The sequence below is a fragment of the Oryctolagus cuniculus genome, chromosome 6 (genome assembly GCF_964237555.1).
Source record: "Oryctolagus cuniculus chromosome 6, mOryCun1.1, whole genome shotgun sequence".
In the NCBI taxonomy this organism is placed as follows: domain Eukaryota; kingdom Metazoa; phylum Chordata; class Mammalia; order Lagomorpha; family Leporidae; genus Oryctolagus; species Oryctolagus cuniculus.
This window is the reverse complement of record NC_091437.1, coordinates 118605415-118613536: the sequence shown is the minus strand read 5'-3', so window position 1 is coordinate 118613536 and position 8122 is coordinate 118605415.

Sequence of the window (8122 nt, the reverse complement as noted above, 5' to 3'; positions counted from 1 at the left end):
AAAATGCTTTTATTACCTTAATATTATATACATTCTAATAACTAATGAAATTAAATTTGGTTAAAAATTTGTATTTGACCCTGTTTATATCAATTTCTGCCTTCTCTGTATCGACCATAGTCTGTCTCTTTTTGTGGCTTCTGATATGTGACCAAATGACTGCTAAGCACTTATCACTTTCACCCAAAACATTGATTTCCATCATAGGTTACTATGGGAACAAAGCCATAGGAAAGGGGGGTTACAGAGAAAATGGAGAAGTGGGAAGATGGGAGGTAGGTGGGATTGACTCCTTTTGGGTCTTAGGAACTGTGCACAGATGTGTTATTTTTAATTTTCTGGATGACTTTAATATTACCCATAGTTATGGTTGTGTTCCTCTGCTGAGCACACCGTATTTAAGACTTCTTTATCCACGCAGCTTCATGTACTTGTTGAAAGGATAAAAAAGCATGGGCTGCCTATGAGACCAGGGTAGGAGTAGCCACACTATTCTTCCTTCTCATGCTTTCGTTCACGTCTTCGGTCTGTCTCTCTTTTGTTGTTCCCTCCATCCCACTCCACAGTTTGCCAGCAACCATTGCCTTGTGTTCCTTGGCTGTGTGTTCGATTTGATCTTGTTTGCAGTCTGTGCTGCCCTTTGATTCGTGAGGCTTCCTCCTTTACCCGCTTTGATTTCATCCCCTGATATCTCGGCTTCCTCTTGCTGTTGCTCTGGTAGCTCCTGTCTCATTTACTCCAAGGGCTTCAATAAAATGCGTGGCTGCTGCTTCTTTCACTCCTCTAATCACGTTTAGGCAGTCATTACGCTTAAATATTTAGCCTCCATTGATTTTCACTTGCACATCACAGTTTAGTTAAGACCATGATGTCAAATATCCTTTATAGCTTTCTCATTCTTCTTTTCCACTTGTCATGCTTCTCTGCTCCTACATAGAATTTCCTTGGAAATTTCCCTGGAGTGACTTTCTAAAATGTGTTTCTATTTTTTTTTTTTTTTACTTAGGCTGTAGGCTTTTCTGTTTCATTGCTTAATATTTTTCTTCTCCCTCTGCTCATGTTAACTGTTACTTCTCATTTTTTTCCCTTTCTTCCACTCAATAATAAACACAATTTTGAGTTTTTGTATGATGTTCTGATTTAAGGACTCTGATAAAAAAATGTGCAAAGAAATTTTTCAACTGTAGCTGCTTCTAAATTTCTGCTACATCATGGTAGGATTAAAGAGATAGATGAAAATTATAATTAACTAATATAAAAAGAACCATTATGGTAAACTCTGCACACAAGCTAAAAGAAAATAAATTTTTTTTCATATGAAGAACTTTGGCCATAAGATTGTTAGAACAAAGACTTGGATATCTCAATGTGGGAATTAATGTGGGAATGAGCTTTCTACTCCATGAATGCTCCAGGTTCCAGCAGTGGACATCGCCAAGATGCTTGTTAGAAATGCAGAATTTAGGCTGGGTGTTTGGACTGCTTATTAGCCTCCAGCTAAGACATCTGTGCCCCATATTGGAGTGCCTAGTTCTATACCCAGCTTTGTTTCTGACTCCAGCTTCCTGCTAATGCAGACCCTGGGAGGCATCAGTGATGGCTCAAATAACTTGATTCCCAGCACCAAATACAAGACCTGGATCTTGGCTGGGGCTTGGCCCAGGCCTAGCCCAGCTTCAGATATTGCAGAGTGAGCTAGCAGCTCTGTCTCTTTCTTTCTCTCTCTATCTCAAACCAATGCCTTTTTTTTTTTTTAGAAAAGCAAAAGAGAAATACAGAATCATTGATATGATCTCAGACCCATATAATTGGAATCTACATTTTTAATAGACCCATGTGCATTAAAATTGGAAAGCACTGGTGTAGAGGAAAGTATCTTTAAAATTCAGATCCAGCTTAGTTTTAACAATTCTTAGGGAGACTTGGAGCAAGTTGCTTAACCCATTTGACTTTTGGGTTACTCACTTATGAAATGTAAGTAATAATATCTAACTGTTAAAGTTGTTGTAGGGAATAGCAATAAAATATGTACAATTATATGGAAGTCAACAAATAGCAGCAATTATTTTTGTGGGTTTCTTAAAAGAATAGAACAAGGAGGAGAATTTAGTTTCTCTAAGTGCATTTTAGATTTGGAGTCATTAAAAGGGGAAGCTATCTGGTTACAAAAATATTCCCACTTTTCTCTCTGCCATCTGAAGCAAAAACCCATATTCCTTGAGCCATAGAGATGAAAGCTGAGTGATTTTATGGTATACCAAAGCATTTTTCCCATAAAGGTAAATGGTTAGATGTATACAGATGAGAAAGCCAGATTAAATGGGAATTCTTTGGAAATATGGCAGGGACTTTTCTTTAGTAACATGAAAAATGGCTGGACTTGGCTCAAGTCTCCCTTCACTGACTGATAATGTAAGCTTGAGGAAGTCACAGAATCTTTCTGTGCCTCATTTTTTTCATCTGTAAAATGTGGAAAATAATATTAAATTCATGGTGTTGCTTTGAAATTGAAATAAAAATAATCTGATTATTTAGGTATTCCTCTTTCCTTCCATTCACTCCTTCAATGAACATTAACTGCCAGTTATGTTCTGTGCACTTAGACATTTAAAAGTGAGCATGATGTAGCCCTTTGGTCCTGGACCTGCCTATCTCTACAGGAACCCGTATAAAACCTAACTGCTAATAATGATAGAACACAGTGGATATGCCAGCTTCCATCCTGAACACACCATTTTATTCTACTTGCTTCTCAGGAAAACTGAGGCTTAGAGAGGCTAGGTAACTTGCCCAGGGGCATTAATTAGGCAGTAGCAAACATAAAATACAGAGAAACCCTAATAGTATAAGTGATAGAGCAGGCACTATGCTGAAGTTAGCTCTTTGCATCAAGGCAAAAGGGCAGAACCAAGAATGAGAAGGCTTCGTTGGAGGATTTCCTGCCCCTGGGGTTCTGTGTTTTGCATCTTTTTCCTAAGAAATGAGTTTCTTCCACTGTGGGCTGTTTCTCTCATACAGATGCCTCCCAGCTGGAGCTGGGACTGAGAAGTCACCTGCAGAATGTTGAGACTCACTCTCCTTCCATCTCCATGAGAAAAAAAAAGCTTCTGTGGTTAAATTTCAGGCGCCTTTTAACTCTGCAGCAGCCGTTTGGTCTCTGCCGTTTCTGTTCTGCGGATGGATTTATTTTATGTGCTAGTTCCCCCTTAAATTTTAAGGACACGTATCTTCATGAAAAGAACAAAGGAAGAAAAACAACTTGTAAATTATCACAAGAAAAACCCCTGCTAAAAGCAATAAGTTTGCTGACAGATGGCAGAATCAGTTGAAAAGCGAGTACCATATTTACTAAGTCTAACCCATTTAGTAAGCCAAAAAAGTGTTATCTAATTCTATCCCCTGTGTCTGTGTGTGTTTTGGAATAAACAGATGCCTAATGAGGAATGTGTCTAGTGTAGTTTTGGAGGAACCTGAATAAACCCAGGTTCTGATTCAGGGTTTCATTTTCAACAAATATCAGTGTGCAAAGTAGAATCTATTGTAAATAAAGTCATCAGAGCAGAAACAGTGTTAAAATACTGTCAAAGCAACAACGGTATTTTTAAAGAATAATACACCCTGGATTATTGTATCACATAAAATTAGCTTCTTAAAATTCCACTCTTGCTTACATGGTTTTTTAAAACAACTACAAAGTACTAGAGAAGGCACTTGCCCCATCATCATCACGGAACCTACATGTGTGCTTGGTCCATGTCACCAATTTAGATATTAGCAAGTAGACGTTATCAACTTTTTGTTATCAAGTTTTTAGTAAACCATGGAAATAGTTTATCAAGATATACACTTGTTTATATTGTGTAAAATATTGTTGAAGTATAATCTCCCGGGTCATCCTGACCTATCTCCAAAAATCCCTGTTTTTTAGGAGAAAAAATGCTAATTCTACCACTGTCTTATTTGAATATTGAGTTTTGAGATGGTGTAGTCAGATAATTATGTATCGTGTTCTAGTCTCAAGCCCGGAGAAAATACATAAAATCTGGGATACAGTATACACAAAAGGAACTTAGAATTGACTAAAATTCTATGTGAGCACACAGATCATGGTTTCTAGAAGTGAATCTATTGGCTATTATTTTATGCCACTACGAGTTTCCTCAAGTAGAAAACTGGGATCGGAGGTTTGCACAGAGTCATCCTGGGCATAGGCATTCCTGCTAGGTAGCCAATGTACATGGAAGAGAAAGCCAAGGAGTTTTCTTCCCTTCCTTCCTCCCGTTCTCCTTAACTCCTTCCCTCCTTCTCTCTTTTTATCCCTCTCTTTTGCTTATTAAAAATCATGGAAACAGAATTAGTTAATTAATTAATGTTATACAAAGTAAACTTCAAAGCAAGAAGCACAGTTAGAGATAAAGCATGCCATAATGATAAAAGGGTCAGTCCACTAAGAATATGGCATAGTCCTAAGTATGTATGCATCTAGTTACAAAACCAAAAGCAAATGAAGCAGGCATGCCAAAAATAAAAAGTAAAATAGAAACAGTTTCCAATAATATTTGAAGATTTTAGCACTCTTCCCCTATTAACCAATAAAGCAAGTGGACAGTAAAGCTGAAAGAATACAGATATGAACAACCATCAACTGGACCAGACAGTTACAGACTTTATAAATTCATATAACTAACAATTGCAGAATAGATACATTTTCATATGTCTATGGAACATGTGTTATTTCATGTGTTTTAATTTTAATTTTTGTAACTCATGAGCACAAACATATTTTTTACATATTTGCTTGCCACCTGGCCATTGGTGTAGATGCTGCAGGTACCCTGTCCAGATCTCCTTTCCCAGGACAATAAAACTACACCTCAGCTGCAGACCATAGCTCACACTTGCCTCTTCTTAGACAATTGTCATTGACTGGTGGGAGCCTCTTAACCCTATAGAAGTTACCTTGTATGGAACACAAGGGAGACTTCACTTTACCAAAGCTGGCTCACAGCCAATGACTGACTGATCTGAGATATAACAGGCGCACTGTGTTGTGTCTGGGCAGGAAAAGCTCTGGGTACAACTCGTGTTCTCAACCGCCTTATAGGATGAGGCTGAGACTAGACTTGAAATAAACAAACAAGCAAGCAAGCAACACGCTTGGCTTTTTCTCTTTCCATTGCCTGCCAGGGATGGGAACTGTGTGTGTGCAAGAAGGCTGTAAGGCAGGGGGCATTGCCAATTCATCCATTTCAACTCACCGGAGAGAAGTAGTGAAACAGACTTGAGTCTTCTACTCTCTTTAGTCCTACTTTCTTTAAAGTAAAAATTAAGGGGGATATGGGAGAATCTAATGACTGCTTTTTAATCAAACAATGGTATACTGCATTAGAGGATCAGACAAATTTTGATTTGCTTGAATTAGAGTCTTAAAATCTTCTAAGTTCAAGGTTACTGGACTTACAACTGGGTTGGGCTACCCTCTTCAAAGAGGCGGGGTTCGTCCTGTACAGCCAGTTGCACCAGTTATTTTCCAGGTGGTAATTAGAACTAGACTCTCTTCTGGGCAGGTTCAGCTTCAAGTACAGAGCTTCTTTTTCCTTTTCCAGTAAATTTGCTGAACTTTGCTGTGCTGTGCTGCTTGGCAAACTACTTAACCTTTCTGAACTTGTATTTGGAAAACTCCAAAAGACTTGATAGATCTCTCCCTAGGCGCCAGTGGAATTAGCAAATGATACAGCAAATGTGTTTTAGATTCCTGGAAAAGTAAGCTCATACTTTTTATAAGCACTGGGCAAGGTAAAGTCTTATCAAACACTTTGCCCATCTTTCTGAAGGTACTATTTTAAGTGAGTACTCCAGTTTTTCTTTGTTATTTATGTGCTTGTTTTATTTATGCCTTCCCCTTTCAAAGAAGTCAACCTATCTACCCTTCCTTTGTGGAGCAAAGTTGGAAAAGTCTGAAAACTTGAGCAATGTGCATATCATACTCTACTTTTTTGCTTTTCTGAACAAAAACATTTGAGTTTTTCAAAACTTCGAATACACATTTATGTGCTTTAGATCAGGGGTCAGACAATAGCTATTTTGGGCTGTGTAAGACATGTAGTCTATGTTGTAACTATTCAAATCTGCTTTTGGAATATGAAAACAACCATAGGCAACATGTAAATGAATGAGCATTTTTGTGGTCTAACAAAACTTTATTTACAATAACAGGCAGTAGGCTGTGTGGCTTAAGGGCTGTAGTTGGCTAACCTGTTACTTCCTTGGTGAAAGAATCGAATACCCTCTCACTTCTGTTGTATATCCATGTTTTAGTCCATATGCTTCAGGAATTTTTTTTGTTTTTCTTGTGTTATTATATTATTAAGGTAGCAGAATTATATCCAAAGGAGATTGCTGAATATACTATTTAACCATGAGAAAGTCATGAAAATATAAGAAGTATAGGTACTTTTCTTCATCTGACTACTCCAACCCAAACTTGCTATTACCCCCAAAACATCTATCTTCATTTTTATGTTTTTCTCTGATTGTTTTTATGTTTTATTTAATATCTATTTTTCCAAACTTTCTAGCTTCAAACTCCCAGAGAAATACAATGATACAATGAATATCATACAAGATTCACTTGAATTCATCATTTGTAAAGTCTTGCCACATTTACTTTACCTCTTTCAACTTTGCTGAAATATTTCAAAGTAAGTTCAGATGTGACATGTAACCTCTTTTGTATTTCAGTATACTTGTATATCCCTGTAGAGGAAGGATGGTCTCTTACAGAAACACAGAACAATCATCACATTCCCAAATTAATACGGATAGAGAACTACTATATAATATAGAGTTGTTCCCAAAAGTCTCTCAGCTGACTTGCCCTGATGCCTGAATTAGAATTGAATTAAAGATCACATTTGGAATTTATTTTGCCATGTGTCTTTAGTCTCCTTTGATGTCTAATACAACCTCCTTGTGTTTTGTTTTCCATTATGCTGACTTTTTTTTTTTTAAGAATTCGGATTAGCTGATGCATAATATGCCTTCAAATCTAAATTAGCTTAGTAGATTTCTTATCATCATATTCAAGTCAAACATGTTTGGCAAGAAGACATCAGGTGCTTCTTGGATTTTGTACTGCTGCAACAATCCGAAGCCAGAAGCCAGGAGCTTCCTCTGGGTCTCCCATGTGGGAGCAGGGGCCCAAGGGCTTGGGCCATCATCTACTGCACTCCCAGGCTGCAGCAGAGAGCTGGATCAGAAATGGAGCAGCCGGGTCTAGAACTGGCACCCACATGGGATGCTGGCATTGCAGATGGTGGCTTCACCTGCTACACCACAGTGCTGGCCCCAAGCATTATTGTTATTATTTTTAAAGATTTATTTATTTATTTGAAAGGCAGAGTTACAGAGAGGCAGAGAGAGAGAGAGAAAAGTCTTCCATCCACTGGTTCACTTGCCAGATGGCTGCAACAGTTGGAGCTGCTCCAGTCCAAAGCCAGGAGCCAGGAGCTTCTTCTGGATCTTGCACATGAGTTCAGGGGCCCAAGGACTTGGACCATCCTCTACTGCTTTCTCAGGCCATAACAGAGAGCTGGATCAGAATTGGAGCAGCTGGGATTCAAACCAGCACTCATAAGGGATGCCGGCACAGCAGGCAGAGGCCCTACCCACTTAGCCACACCACCAGCCCCTTATTATTCTTTTAGATGCTCAAATTGGAAGTAGCATGATCAGTGTGAGTCCGTAAGCTGACTTTTGTGCTTTAGCACAAGGCTTCATTATTCTTTGAGTACTTCAGTACAAGATTTTCTGGGCCGGCGCCGCGGCTCACTAGGCTAATCCTCCGCCTTGCGGCGCCGGCACACCGGGTTCTAGTCCCGGTCGGGGCGCCGGATTCTGTCCCGGTTGCCCCTCTTCCAGGCCAGCTCTCTGCTGTGGCCAGGGAGTTCAGTGGAGGATGGCCCAAGTGCTTGGGCCCTGCACCCCATGGGAGACCAGGAGAAGCACCTGGCTCCTGCCATCGGATCAGCGCGGTGTGCCGGCCGCAGCATGCCAGCCGCGGCGGCCATTGGAGGGTGAACCAACGGCAAAGGAAGACCTTTCTCTCTGTCTCTCTCTCTCA